The 15,794-nt window shown below is 40.6% G+C and overlaps 1 protein-coding gene across 6 annotated transcripts in view; it reads left to right on the top strand.

Moving 5' to 3' along the window:
• LOC139562318 (ubiquitin carboxyl-terminal hydrolase 54-like) overlaps nucleotides 1-15,794 on the top strand; it is a 101,137-nt gene that overhangs the window by 4,683 nt on the left and 80,660 nt on the right. For 5 of the 6 annotated variants that reach the window (XM_071379922.1, XM_071379921.1, XM_071379918.1 and 2 more), the window contains exon 2: nucleotides 14,222-14,323. The exons of the other annotated variant lie outside the window; for it this stretch is intronic. The gene's annotated coding sequence lies outside the window, so the exon portion shown is untranslated. The remainder of the gene's footprint in view (nucleotides 1-14,221; nucleotides 14,324-15,794) is intronic. 6 annotated transcript variants of the gene reach the window in all.

Below are 15,794 nucleotides of genomic sequence, written 5' to 3'. Positions count from 1 at the left end.
AGGTCCTTTGCTGTTGTTCTGGGATTGATTTGCACTTTTCGCACCAAAGTACGTTCATCTCTAGGAGACAAAACGCGTCTCCTTCCTGAGCGGTATGACGGCTGCGTGGTCCCATGGTGTTTATACTTGTGTACTATTGTTTGTACAGATGAACGTGGTACCTTCGGGCGTTTGGAAATTGCTCCCAAGGATGAATCAGACTTATGGAGGTCTACACATTTTTTTTGAGGTCTTGGCTGATTTATTTTTATTTTTCACCTGATGTCAAGCAAAGAGGCACTGAGTTTGAAGGTAGGCCTTGAAATACATCCACAGGTACACCTCCAACTGACTCAAATGATGTCAATTAGCCTATCAGAAGCTTCTAAAGCCATGACAGCATTTTCTGGAATTTTCCAGGCTGTTTAATGGCACAGTCAACTTAATGTATGTAAACTTCTGGCCCACTGGAATTGTGATACAGTGAATTATAAGTGAAATAATCTGTCTGTAAACAATTGTTGGAAAAATTACTTGTGTCATGCACAAAGTAGATGTCCTAACCAACTTGCCCAAACTATAGTTCGTTAACAAGAAATTTGTGGAGTGGTTGAAAAATACGTTTTAATGACTCCAACCTAAGTGTATGTCAACTTCCGACTTTAACTGTTTATAAACAGTCTGGAGAGGGATCTAAGGGTTACACTGTAGCTAGGCTAATTGGTTATGAATTGCTGATCTGTTACAACTCGAGATCTGCAGAAGTTAGAAAAACAGAGAGAGGCTTAGGCTAGAGAGGGAGAGAGAGTTATTCTATTGTCCTTTCAAAATGTAAAATGCCAGATAGTTTTTTCCCTTCCTTTGCCCTAAGTGCTTTTCCCAAGTGAACGTGACTAAATCGTGCAGACATGCGTATCTTCTCAACACTCCTCGCATTGCGTAAACAAGTAAACAATAACACAAGCTCTGTGAAGTATGGAGAGAGAGGGGGTGAATAGATTAGTGCATGCTTTGATATCTCTGACCAGCCCCCTCGGCCTCTTTCTCTCCTTCTTAGCCCCCCTTCATTTCTTTCTTTCTTTCTTTCTTTCTTTCTTTCTTTCTTTCTTTCTTTCTTTCTTTCTTTCTCTCTCTCTCTCTCTCTCTCTCTCTCTCTCTCTCTCTCTCTCTCTCTCTCTCTCTCTCTCTCTCTCTCTCTCTCTCTCTCTCTCACACTCCTTTTCTCTAGCATAGATTAGCTGGGCAAAGTAAATGTGAGTCCTGGCCTGCATGCTAAATTAGGCCATGGATTGTTATGTAAAATTTGGAGATGAATAACTTAACATACGGACGGAGTGTTCCCATGCATTCTTTTAGAGAAAGGGTCTGTGGACTGTTTTGGTAGGCGGTATACCGTGCTTGAAAGTTGCAGGTGCAGCTTCCTGATGTTAGTGAGGAAGGGCCTGGATATTAGAGGTTTGAGGATTAGGCCTACTTTTGGAAAAAAAAGTGCTACTTTCTGAGGAGGAACAAAAACAGATTATTGCTTGAAAGAGCTCCCAAGAAAGTGACTTAGATCACTATTCAGACTTCATGGCTCCTGCACTCTGGGTGTCTAGATTCAAGCCGTGATGCTTTCCCCTTCTATTAACCTGGGCTTCAGTGACCTCCATTATCAGCCTGGTCCATCCTGGCAGCCAGCGTCCTGTGCAAACTCAGATAAGCAGGAGAGACCACCCCATGTTGTGATGTGCTATCCCCACCTATTTATAATATAAACAAGCCTGGGAACAGTGGAGCAAAAGCGACATCTCTGTGAATGTCAGAGGGTGATACAATAGGGGTCCTGTGCAAAACAGTACTGCGTCTCTTATCGGAGATTAGAATATAGCCTACTCAGCTTCTCCTTTAGTATTGGATCTGTTATATTTCTCCCACCAGTTGGTAAATTGCAATTCTTTGGTCTAACACATCTGAAATATGTGGCCTCCCTTTTCAATTTGTCAGAGAAGTGAGGATGGTTAAAAAACGGGGGTAAATTCAATTCCTTTCCCAGCAGGAGGCTAGCGAGGCTGGGCTGTACATATCTATAGGTACTGCTGCTCAGTCTACTGATAACCTGCTCCTACTGCGTCAGGCTCCCATTAGACCCTCTGTGGCGGAGCGAACCAATGCCTGGCATGTCGTCCATGGACCCGGAGCCCAGTTCCCTCCCTCCATCCCTCCCCCTGCACTCTCTGCCCAGGCCTGCTTATTTTCACCCACAGCAGCAGCCGTATGTTTTCTATCAGCTGTAATCTTCAGTGCAGAAATGAAACACGGCTAAGCAGGATTGCCGAGAGGGGACGTGGCAGAAATTAGAGTTGTTGTTAAACAGGAGTTACGCAGACACATCGGGACAAGAGGCTGGTCTTTAGATGGTAATGGAGAGTGTAATACAGAGGTAGGCTCTGGTTCAGTCGCCATGTAATGCCTAATGCATTGAATCTGTGTGTAAGCAGACTAGCTGAGGCAGTCTAGACTGGCCATTATGTAATTAGCCAGTCTCAACCTCCTCATCCATTGCCGTTTTACTTTCGCATCAAACTCTTTTCGATCTGTTGTCGTGGAGTCAATCCGTTTTCATTATCCATGTATCTCAGTTATTAAGAGGTCAGTCCACCTGAGCATAGGAGCCTGACATCATTGTTAAATGGATTCAGAAGATGCTGGTTCTGCCTTGTCACAGCTGTTTTGTGTATGTGAAGGGAAGGAAAGAAGGGGTGCAGTTCATGTTCAATGATGCGTAGTGAATGGTGGAGGGACACCTTCAGGCACTCAGGCTTGTGTCTCAGGCGTTGGTCTGTTTCCAGTTCACCTAATAATGCCTTCACAGGCTACACCACAGCTCCAGATGGATCTTATCAGTGGGCCATTGGCCGTTTTTACTAATACAGTTGAAGTCGGAAGTGTACATACACTTAGGTTCGAGTCATTAAAACTAATTTTTCAACCACTCCACAAATTTCTTGTTAACAAACTATAGTTTTGGCAAGTTGGTTAGGACATCTACTTTGTGCATAACACAAGTCATTTTTCCAACAATTGTTTACAGACAGATTATTTCACTTATAATTCACTGTATCACAATTCCAGTGTGTCAGAAGTTTACATACATTAAGTTGACTGTGCCTTTAAACAGCTTGGAAAATTCCATAAAATGATGTCATGGCTTTAGAAGCTTCTGATAGGCTAATTGACATAATTTGAGTCAATTGGAGGTGTACCTATGTATCTATTTCAAGGCCTACCTTCAAACTCTGTGCCTCTTTGCTTGACATCATGGGAAAATCAAAAGAAATCAGCCAAGACCTCAGAAACAAATTGTAGACCTCCACAAATCTGGTTCATCCTTGGGAGCAATTTCCAAACGCCCGAAGGTACCACGTTCATCTGTACAAACAATAGTACACAAGTATAAACACCATGGGACCACGCAGCCGTCATACCGCTCAGGAAGGAGACGCGTTCTCTCTCCTAGAGATGAACGTACTTTGGTGGCCGAAAAGTGCAAATCAATCCCAGAACAACAGCAAAGGACCTTGTGAAGATGCTGGAGGAAACAGGTACAAAATTATCTATATCCACAGTAAAACGAGTCCTATATCGACATAACCTGAAAGGCCGCTCAGCAAGGAAGAAGCTACTGCTCCAAAACCGCCATAAAAAAGCCAGACTATGGTATGGAACTGCACATGGGGACAAAGATCATACTTTTTGGAGAAATGTCCTCTGGTCTGATGAAACAAAAATATAACTGTTTGGCCATAATGACCATCGTTATGTTTGGAGGAAAAAGGGGGAGGCTTGCAAGCCGAAGAACACCATCCCAACCGTGAAGCACGGGGCTGGCAGCATCATGTTGTGGGGGTGCTTTTCTGCAGGAGGGACTGGTGCACTTCACAAAATAGATGGCATCATGAGGGTGGAAAATTATGTGGATATATTGAAGCAACATCTCAAGACATCAGTCAGGAAGTTAAAGCTTGGTCGCAAATGGGTCTTTCAAATGGACAATGACCCCAAGCATACTTCCAAAGTTGTGGCAAAATGGCTTAAGGACAACAAAGGCAAGTTATTGGGGTGGCCATCACAAAGCTCTGACCTCAATCCTATAGAAAATGTGGGCAGAACTAAAAAAGCGTGTGCGAGCAAGGAGGCCTACAAACCTGACTCAGTTACACCAGCTCTGTCAGGAGGAATGTACCAAAATTCACCCAACTTATTGTGGGAAGCTTGTGGAAGGCTAACTGAAACGTTTGACCCAAGTTAAACAATTTAAAGGCAATGCTACCAAATACTAATTGAGTGTATGTAAACTTCTGAGCCACTGGGAATGTGATGAAAGAAATAAAAGCTGAAATAAATCATTCTCTCTACTATTATTCTGACATTTCACATTCTTAAAATAAAGTGGTGATCCTAACTGACCAAAGACAGGGAATGTTTACTAAGATTAAATGTCAGGAATTGTGAAAAACTGTGTTTAAATGTATTTGGCTAAGGTGTATGTAAACTTCTGATTTCAACTGTATCTACAATAATTCATGGAGACAAAATTACCCCTAGAGTCAATAATAGTGCCCCCAACAATCAACCAGATTGCATTATGTCCCCCGGGATAATGAACATGCTATATGCAACACATAAAATATGTTAGATAATCACATAATTTATGCATAGCCTTATTTAACACATGCCAGAAGTGTGAGTGCGTGGAATATGGGTGGTTTATGGCTCCAGTTAGACAGGCTGGCTCGCATCACTGTTTAATAGGATACTCTCTTCATTGTTTTGATTGGACCTACAGTTCTCCTTAAGAGGAGATTACTTAAGGTTAACCACACTGCTATTAAACATGTACAAATGTCAGCTGTCCCTGCTGTTCTCTCAGTGCTAGGACAGGCAGAATGAATGTCGGCTGCAGCACAACAAATAACAGGCTGAGACTCTTACAAAATGACAGTACAGTCTGAACCGCAATATTTGCTGTCATTGAATCGTGCATTCATTCATTGAAGCTGACATAACACATTGTATCTAACATGAAGGATGATTATTATGGTATGGTTAGAAGGATCTTTTCGTTGTTGAAGTGTCACTCCACAATGATACAAGAATTAACAATACAAAATACATATATTTTTAAACCACTCAGATAGTGTGAAGCTTGGGAGGAGGACTATGTCAGCTATGTTAACAACAACACAGTAGAAGTTGTGAGGGTCAGATGACATCTTGTTCCAAAGTTCTTTAAAACTTCATGACCCATCTGTCCCATGTTCTCTCTCTGTCCATCTTTCTCAATGCTTTCAGGCAGTATTGGTGACACGTTGCTCACAAGGACTTGCCAGGTTGGGTAGCCTAACCCTGCAGATTTGCATACAGAGCATTTTTGTGTAAAAGAACCCATGAGCACCAACGTAAAGCGCAAAGGAGCATATCAAATTGTGTGTCAAATGAAAGTATATATTTATTTTTGAGAAATGAAGGCATACATTTTTCAACCATTTTCTATTCTTAATATTAAGAATAAGCAAAGGCTTTGATTTTTGGTTAAACAGTTGGAAAGGGGTGACATCACCAGGTGGTAAATTAGTTTATAGACCAGTAAGAAAGAGAGTTCCAAACCTCTCTGCCAATAACAGGTAGTTTTCAGTTTTCCCCTCCCCACCCAGACAATCCTAGCAAAATTATTGCTTGGGAAATTGCTTTTTGCTAAGAAGCTATGTTTGTTTTTGTTTTTTAAACTATTTTTTGTGAAAACAATCACAGTAATGTACTTAATTGTCAACCAGAAATGATTTGATATTGAGCTGAAAATAGTTCCATTGGACCTTTAAGATATTTTCAAATTCCTCCCCCTCATGAGGAGAGAGGATAATACAAGTTTGTAGAAGGGTCGTTCCATGTAATTTCAGCAACTCACCATCTCAGTTTGTTCTGAAATCATTTATTTATTTAGAAACAGATAAGATTAGCATTCATGCAACACTATTTTGTTAACACATAGTTTGATATATGAGAAATTCACCTAATTGATTGCACCGAAATTGGCCATTTTAATTGATAGGATTCGTATAATATTCAATAAAAATAGTACCTAACATCCGATTTGGACCAAACTTATTTTTAACAATGAGTAAGACATTTGGAATCACCAGAAATAGTCAAACGCCACCCACGGACCCCCCACACCCCACGCCAATCCCACCCCATCAACAAGTATACCGTATCAGTTCTCTATACAAGTAGAAGGGAGCTGGGGCTCGGAGTATTGTTTCTTCATCCTATGTAACGGCAGGTAGCCTAGTTGCGGCAGGTAGCCTAGTGGTTAGAGTGTTGGGCCCAACGAGGCAGTTAACCAACTGAACAAGGCAGTTGACCCACTGTTCCCCAGTAGGCCGTCATTGTAAATAAGAATTTGTTCTTAACTGACTTGCCCAATTAAATAAAGGTTAAATAAAATAAAAAAATAAACGTATTGTCAGTGAATTTGGTGATGTTTTTTTCCCCTGTTCAGAGAAATTTGTCATTGAAGTTGTTAGGTTTATGTCTCATCCTACATCCTAATATTACCAGGTTCTGACCACTAGACGATGCTGTTCCTGCTGTTAGGTAAAAAAGACCCCTCTCTCAATGTTAAAGGGACAGTTCACCCAAATTGCAAAAATCTTACCATGTAAGCAGTTTATGGACAAGGTATGACAGCACACATGCTTTTATTTTGTCTATCTGGCCACTGTTTCAAATGCTAACTTTTTAGCATTTGTGGCATAAATCCAATAAAAGTCAATGGTACCTATATTAGCATTTTTTGCGCTTCATATCCAAAGCCTCTTTAAGTAACATCATTGAGTTACTCAATACTTATTTTAAAAAACAGCACCATCTAGTGGTCACAACCTGGTAATATCAGGATGTAGGATGGGACATAAAGTTAATAACTTCAATTACAAATTTCTCTGAACAGGGGGGGAAAAAACATAACCACATTCACTGAGAATACGTATTATATAGTAAGAAGAAACAATACTAAGAGCCGCGATTCCATACTACATGTCAGACATAGAGAACTGATACTATATATTCGTTGTTGGGGTGGGCTTGGCGTGGGGGGTCCACTTTCTTGTGCTTTTTGAGGTGGAACGACCAAGAAGTAACAAGTAAAGAGAGAGCTATCAATTAGTTGTGGTGTTTAGTGTTTTTACTGATAACATTTTTTTTAAATGAATTATTAAGTGATTAAAATGCATCATTCTGTTACCAAATCGGTGCTGCACTGTCAAAGGTTATGAAACATAGACGTCTATGATTGGTTCATATTTGGTCCGGTCTGGACAAACCAAATGTGTTCTTGTTTGGGGTCGGAGATCATTAGAATAATAGCCAGTGTGTAGAATAATACCCAAATAGGAGGATATTTAATATTTCTACCTAGGGTTGCAAAGTTTTGTTAACGTTCCAAAAATGTCCAGGTTTTCCAGATGTCCCGGTTGGAATATTCCCGGAATCAGGAAGAAATAAGCAGGAAATCCATGAACCTACAACCAGGATTTCTGGAAAACCTGGACATTTTGGGAAAGTTATCATAATTTTGCAACCCTATTCTACCTTTTTGTACCTATTCATGATACATCTAACTCAAGGTGTCATATCATAGCTGACACCCCCTTCTTTCTGTAGAAATCTTTGAATCTGTAAAGACCAACGCTGGAGAAGCAGGTACAGGGAGTGGACATTTAATACGGAACAGACAGGCAACAAAACAGGAACAGCGTCAGCACACGGGTAAACAAGGACATATGACAATTAATGCTGCAGCAGGGAATAGAGCGGGGAACCAGACAGATATAGGGGAGGTAATGACAGAGGTGATTAAGTCCAGGTGAGTCCAATAAGTGCTGATGCGCGTGAAAGGGAAAAGGCAGGTGTGCGTACTGATGGTGGCAGGAGTGCATAATGCTGGGGAGCCTGGCGCCTTCGCGCACCAGGGAGGGAGAGCGGGAGCAGGCGTGACAGAATCTTAATTCGGAGTAAATATTTAAGAGTTTTAGGAAAACCTGGTCACATAAAAAACGGAGGGAAATTTTACCATCATTCTGTGATCAAACTTTGCATCTGCAATGTTGTTCAAGTAAATGTTTTATAAAAAATGTTCACTTGAAATTATTAAAAGTCGTTTCTTGTCCATAGAGTGTTATGGTTTGTTTCACTTTGCAATCGATGGTTTTTGTTTGACATTTTTAAGTAAAAAAGTGATTATCAGCCTCATTCTGTTATCATGGAATTGCCTTACACCCAACTCCCCCCTCTTCCCTCCCACTGTGTTTTTTGGTGTACCGTAAGAGATAAAAATGATTTCATAAGAAGATGGGGGGTGTTGGTAGAATCATTGCAGAATAAGTTACTTACAGTAAGTGCTCCTAAGCTAAGTCTTTACCTAAGGCCAGACAAAATTGATCCACTGTTTTTAATGGATTTTCCTCCCAGAAAAGTGAGGCGAGCGAGCGAAAAAATAAAAAATACATTAGGAGGATAAGCAATAACAGTACTTTTCCACATTGTCCTATGTACATGAAGAATAGGCGAAATATTCCAAGGAACGCGAAGCGAGGCGGCCATCTCTTTTCGGCGCCGGAAGTTACATACCCTACATTACCCATCTCATATGTATATACTGTACTCTATATCATCTACTGCATCTTGCCATCTTTATGTAATACATGTACCACTAGCCACTTTAAACTATGCCACTTTATGTTTACATACCCTACAGTACTCATCTCATATGTATATACCGTACTCTATACCATCTACTGCATCTTGCCATGCCGTTCTGTACCACCACTCATTCATATATCTTTATGTACATATTCTTCATCCCTTTACACTTGTGTGTGTGTATAAGGTAGTAGTTGTGGAATTGTTAGGTTAGATTACTTGTTGGTTATTACTGCATTGTCGGAACTAGAAGCACAAGCATTTCGCTACACTCGCATTAACATCTGCTAACCATGTGTATGTGACTAATAAAATTTGATTTGATTTGATTTGATTTGATTTGAAATATTCAATTTCAGACTGATTTTAAGTTCATTATTATGAATACACAAATTAACATTATTCACATAGAATATTGCATTCTATTATACATCCTATCATATTAAAAAAAAGTTTAAAAAAAGTAATGTATTATCAGTTCATTAATCTACTTAATTGTATAGCTTAACAAATTCAACAATGATTGACAATAAATAATTGTAATCAAATTAAAATATTGATGCATAATAATGAGTTCCTTACCTGAATGCATCTCTATTGCCTAGGCGTTAACAAAATATTCATACAAATATGATTAGGCCTTAGGCCTTGTAGAAAGAGGGTCAATCAAGCTAGGTCTGCCAAATGAATGTAGCATTGGAAAAAATACATAAATCCAGCCATAGAGTATAACCTATCATCATCAAAATATATTTTTTTATTTTTATAACATGTACAATTAGAAGCATCAATCTATATAGATCAAGCGTGACTAAATTCCAGCCCAGTAACCTTTCTCACCGCATCCTCCTTCGATTGTCTCGCCTGGCTGCCACGAAAAGCCCCCACCTGCTGATCTGCACGAAGTGTGTGCGTGCCATTGGCTATGTACTTTGCTGGACATTCTTGCTGTTCTTGGCGGCGCATCATCTCTTCAAAGGCATTCCGTCGTGGTGTTATCGGTTGGCCTAGTACTACTGGTAGTACCGGTAAAATGTAAATTATGAATCGCAAATCACCGTACAGCTGACACACTTCGATTTCATCAATCATTTTGACTTAAATTTGGTCGTCCAAAATACAATCAGCTTGCACTGTCTTTGCTGATGAATGCCCTGATCTCTGGTGAGTCAATTGGTTAAATTACATTGTTGTTTCGTCTATTAATCGCTTCTATTAGATCAGAAAAGTATGCAATAACCATCCATTTAACCAACTGTTTGTTTATAGTGAGGGACGTCCCACGTTTAACCTGGCTTCTGCCATGACGGCATGAGAGAGAAATGAAACATCTGCAGTCGCCTGAAGGTGTGTTTCATTGTCCAATCCGAGGCTCGAACATGATCTGACCGTGTGATCTGAGGCCGTTTGCTCTCTTGGGCATCCATTTGGGAAAGCCTCAAGGGAGAGCGGACAGTGAATTATAAACAAAGAGCTGAATATATTTCCCCCCAAAATAACACATCTGATTATATTTTATTCATTTTTCGGGGTGTGGAGAAAAGTGAGGCGGGGCATCCGTTTAACAGTAATTCAACTTTGGCCAGCCGAACCAATTTTGATTGGATAGAAAAGTTTGCCAGAAACCACCATCATCCACACCCAACACCAGCAGTGACGAGTCATCCAACCTCAGCCCGGCAGACGGCCATAATCAGAGCATGTTGGGTTGACATCAGTGGTATTAGCCTCTATTTGAACTTTAACCAGTCTTACATAGAATATGTTCACATATCCTTTTTAGACAACAATGAATTGGGATTTCTCTTTTCTTATCTCTTCTGTGCTTATGATGTTGAAGCCGGTGTCTGGTACTAAAGATAGAGGCTTCATGTAGTTTTGAGGAGCGTCAGGGTCGGTTTGCTCATTTGACCAGTGGATCACTTCCTCCCTTTGGCACCAGTGTATGCCAGGGAGGCATATGGTGAGTGAAAGCTGAGACTAGTTCCAGGTTCCAGCCCACCAGAGTACATCGGTGGGATCTGATAGAGAGAGAGGCTATTCTGAGCACTAAGTGTTGCATCAGAAAACATTTTACAGTAGAATTACGTATAATAATGCTCAGTAGATTAGAATATGTCCTAGTTAGCTGGATCCCTTAGAGATTCCAGCAATTGTGACTAAATGGATGCATGAGCATTGGTGAATGGTGAATGACTGTCCACGATGTGTGTGGAGGTTGACACCTGAGGAAACTGACAGCATATGTTTACAGCCAGCTAGCCTCATTGTCCTGATGCACACTTTGCACCTCGTCCCCTGACCCTCCTGATCTTTGCTCCCTATGTATCTAACAGTGACGGATCCTATTCTTAGTCTGTGGTGACATTGTGGGTCAGGTCAGGTCCTCTCCTAATTGGTGGGAAGAGAGGAATCTATATTGTACTCTTTTGTTGATGTGCAGCAGTTTAATTTGTCTTAAGGCCTCTGTTTACGGCTTGAAAGGAGACAAGTGGTGCATTATCTCAATTTTGAAATGTGTCTCACACAATAAAACGTTATTCAGAAAGAGAGAACGGCCAAAATACTGTAGGGGGACGTAAGATAGTTCGAGGTAGTTTGGTGTTGGAAATAATTAGATGGCAGTAGTGAAGCTGTGTTGATTTCACTTCCCCCGTTGGCGACACTGAGATGAATCGAATCTCAACGAAAACCACACATAATCCTTAATTGTCCACATTTGCATATTTCAATAATTGATTGTGTTCATCTTGTGTAAGGGAGATTTAGGGAGCTAAAGTTTGGAATTGCCTAGTAGGGTTTTATGATAATGCGATGATAGTTTATTGTGCTTGAAGACCTGCTCTAGCTTATTACAATGTTGGCAGAGAGCAGATTGGTGCTGTACTGGGAATAAACAGTGGAGCACACTGAGATTGTGTTTTACCCCTGGATAGACTGTGACTCATTGGGATTAGTTGGGCAGCAGCACTATAGGTGTGCCTGTGAAAACTCCTGAAGGGGAAACAACAGCAGTAGCCAAAAATCCCAAATAAGACTAACTTCAGCAGCATGAGCATAAAAGTGATAAATGTCTTGGCAGAATATAACATTTGGCACTCTAGTCTTTTATGCCACTGTCTTTTTGTGCTAATGGTTCCACTGTGTCTTATGGTTATCTTTCCAAAGATCCTATTTCTTCCTCAAGACTCTCTATCGCTTCCTTTGCATTGCTTGTGTTTTCTTCTATTTCGCTTTGTGAAGCTCTCCGATTGGCTGCTTTTATCAAGCTTTTAGTAGGCCTGATTGGCTGCTTTTATCAAGCTTTTAGTAGGCCTACCTCATTTCCATTTCCCTCCGCATTGCTATTATGGGTGAGCATGGAAACCAGGCTATTTCTGATGACAATAACACTGGCCTACATCTCGCTAGGCTAAATATTGAAGCAAACAGTCTATAAATGAATCAGTAGGCCTATTTTTTATTCATTCTTCCATTATTTAGAGTCTCTGTAGTGTTATTACACTGTTTTTACAATATGTGCCTCAGTGACTGATGTAGCCTAACTTTACCTTACCATTACCTGGTCTCAGGATGTCCCCCTGTTTTACCAGGATTAGAGGATGAAACAGATGAAGAATTATTTGATAATTATCATCACCGTCCACTGCTCTGAAAACGTTTGGCCGGTGACAGATAACTGACAAGCCACTTTAGGCTAATGAAAGGATGGTGCGGTGCTGAATAGGGCTTAGCTTTCGAATGAATCACACGTTCACATGACAAATCAGTCATGACATTGGTCTTTATAGCAGCTATGATACACTTTGAGATGTATGGTAATAATTTACCCATCACAGGAATTTCTGAAACTTTTTATGATCCGTGTAACAGTGTTGGTGACTAGATCAAGTGGAATTTTGTTTGAAACTCATTGATGTTTAGCCTGCAGCAAATGTCTGGTCTCCCTTCTGCTAATGGGAAATCATATTGCTATTTGTAGTATTTGAGTGACCGTATCAAATCAAATCAAATTTGATTGGTCACATACACATGGTTAGCAGATGGTAATGTGAGTGTAGCGAAATGCTTGTGCTTCTAGTTCCGACCGTACAGTAATATCTAACAAGTAATCTAACAATTTCACAACAACTACCTTATACACACAAGTGTAAAGGAATTAATAAAAATATGTACATATAAATATATGGATGAGCGATGGCCGTGCGGCATAGGCAAGATGCAGTAGATGGTATAGAGTACAGTATATACATATGAGATGAGTAATGTAGGGTATGTAAACATTATATAAAGTGGCATTGTTTAAAGTGACTAGTGATACATTTATTACGTTCAATGTTTTATTATTAAAGTGGCTAGAGATTTGAGTCGGCATGTTGGCAGCAGCCACTCGATGTTAATGATGGCTGTTTAACAGTCTGATGGCCTTGAGATAGAAGGTGTTTTTCAGTCTGTCGGTCCCAGCTTTGATGCACCTGTACTGACCTCGCCTTCTGGATGATAGCGGGGTGAACAGGCAGTGGCTCGGGTGGTTGTTGTCCTTGATGATCTTTTTGGCATTCCTGTGACATCGGGTGCTGTAGGTGTCCTGGAGGGCAGGTAGTTTGCCCCGGTGATGCGTTGTGCAGACCTCACTATGTGCCTCAACATTGAGTGTTAAAGTTACTTATTGCTACTCAATCCATCCAATCAACAAGTAAGCTATGAAATATTGATATTTATTAACCACTCGCAGACCAACTAATGGCAGAGACACATCATCAATAACTGTTTTGTTTGCCTATTGCCTTGCCATATATTTGAAGCTCTGATTCAATGAGGCACAATGTGTGAGATTCATAAATATTAAAGTGATTTAGAGTGAGGAGCAAATAGCAAACAGCAATATCACAGATGTATTCAATTATTATACAGTGTTTATGTCTTGCAGTCTGTGTTACTGACTATAGGAAGGGGAGACATTTTTCTCAGCTAGACCTCGTCCTTAATTTAACATTACTAAATGCTTACTGTGTATTTGAAAATTGAGAAACACCAAAAGAGCCATGAAACAAACACCCTTCGAAATGTATAAAACCGTGTCCCGTGTGGCTCAGTTGGTAGAACATGGCACTTACAATGCCAGGGTTGTGGATTTGATTCCCACGGGGGACCAGTACAATTTTTTTTTTTAACTCACTACTGTAAGTCGCTCTGAACGTCTGCTAAATGACTAAAATGTACAAATGTAAAATACATGTTAGAACTGTTCCCAAAGTTCCCTTTATACTGAAGCACAGCATGAATTCTTCATCTTATATAATGCCTTGTGTATCTCAGCGCTTGTAGAGGTTATGTAAACCGACTCATTGTATGGGGAGCCCTGTCAAGTTCACTGTGTTTCCTCTTTCCTGGCAGCCCCGCTGAGTGTCTGTCTCTTTAATAGGTGTACAGAGGGGAGGTGGGAGGGGCTTCCTGAGGAAACAGGTATGTGCTGACAGGGATGATGTCATTATTTCAGTGTCACCTGGGAAGACCTACGTTGTAGCGGCTCCACGATCACACCTCACAGCTGGTAGAGAGACCGGAGTGCAGATGCCTCCCAGGCGGCACGTTGATATAAGTAAGTACAGAAAAGAGCTGTCTGTTATTGCAACTGCACTTTTGTCAAGGTAAGGGGTTGTCTTACACCCGGGAAAGCCTGTTTCACAAGTAGCTTAGCTCCTGCGTAGCAGGTGTGACAGGATGGGAGCGTAGCATCACTGAGCAGCAGACATCACAGACTGTATGTTTCTCCGCCAGTAATCCCTTGTGGGGCATGAATAGTGTATTTTTGGGGAAAGCATATTTTAGTCATAAGTATAGATGTGATGACTACAGCTGTCTCCTGAACAAGTAACTGAATGCTAATGTGAGAATCCACAACCTTATTTAAAAAGATGCTTTGCTAATTTATTTCAGCAATAAGCACCGAGGGTGTGTGGTATATGGCCAATACACCACGGCTAAAGGCTGTTCTTACGCACAACCCCCTGCGGTGCCTTATTGCTATTCTAAATTGGTTACAAACAGTAACAGTAAAAAGTAGAACAGTAAAAATAAATGTGCTGTCATACCCGTGATATACTTTCAGCCAATCAGCATTCAGGGCTTTAATTACCCAGTTTATAATGTACTTTATGCCATGTCATTGTTGAATACTCCTTTCTCATTGGCTTGAAGGAGATTCTAGAGCGTGCATTATTTCCCTGTAATGCACGGTGTAGTTGCACAGTAGAATTCAATGGCTATAGTTCATTTTTACGTTTTGAAAAGCTTTCGAAAGTGAAAGTCGAATTGATAACAGCATTGGTATTATTGAATTCGATTATTGAATTCATAATTGAATTCGATTATTGAATTCATAATAGCAAGCTATGATGGTTTGTTTAGCTAAACTAGCAAGCAGTTTGTTTACCACGGCAACTACTGTAGCTATCTAGTAAACTTGCTAGCTACTTCAGTGCATGTTGAACACATTTCTACCTACAAATTAACACATTTCTAGCGGCAAATGTGTTCAATTATAGCCGTGGTATAAAAGGGATAATCAACTCAGGGCTCTATGCGTTCTCTGGAAAATGATGCAACTCCGTGGAAGGTAAGATTCCACTCCGCTTACGCATCGTGGAACACACCTTTCACGTCGTTCATTATTTTCCATAGAACGCATAGAGCCCTGAGTTGATTATCCCTTAGTTATTGTTGAATTTATGCCCCTTAAAATAGTAACCTGAAGTAGATCAGTGCATGGGCCAGCTGCATTATTCACCATGCTCCCAGCTCAGTCCGCTGGGCTTCATCCAAGGACTATTTGCATATTAGTAAATGTATGAAACCGTGGGAGCCAAGCAATTTCTTCCCCAATCTCAATGTTGAAAACGTTTGGTTGAGAGACGCCTCCTGAATCTATTGCCCCATTATTGTGGTGAATATGGTCATATATCTTTTCCTGACATTTACATACAGAGAAAAAAACTAAGACACTAGGCAACTTCCCCTTCAAAAAGTGCCTCATGGGAAACCTTGAAATGACTAAGAAGGTCTGTTCGGCA

Source organism: Salvelinus alpinus, chromosome 32, assembly GCF_045679555.1.
Source record: "Salvelinus alpinus chromosome 32, SLU_Salpinus.1, whole genome shotgun sequence".
Classification (NCBI taxonomy): Eukaryota; Metazoa; Chordata; class Actinopteri; order Salmoniformes; family Salmonidae; genus Salvelinus; species Salvelinus alpinus.
The sequence above is the reverse complement of the archived record's forward strand: the minus strand, read 5'-3'. Positions and strand labels throughout refer to the sequence as shown.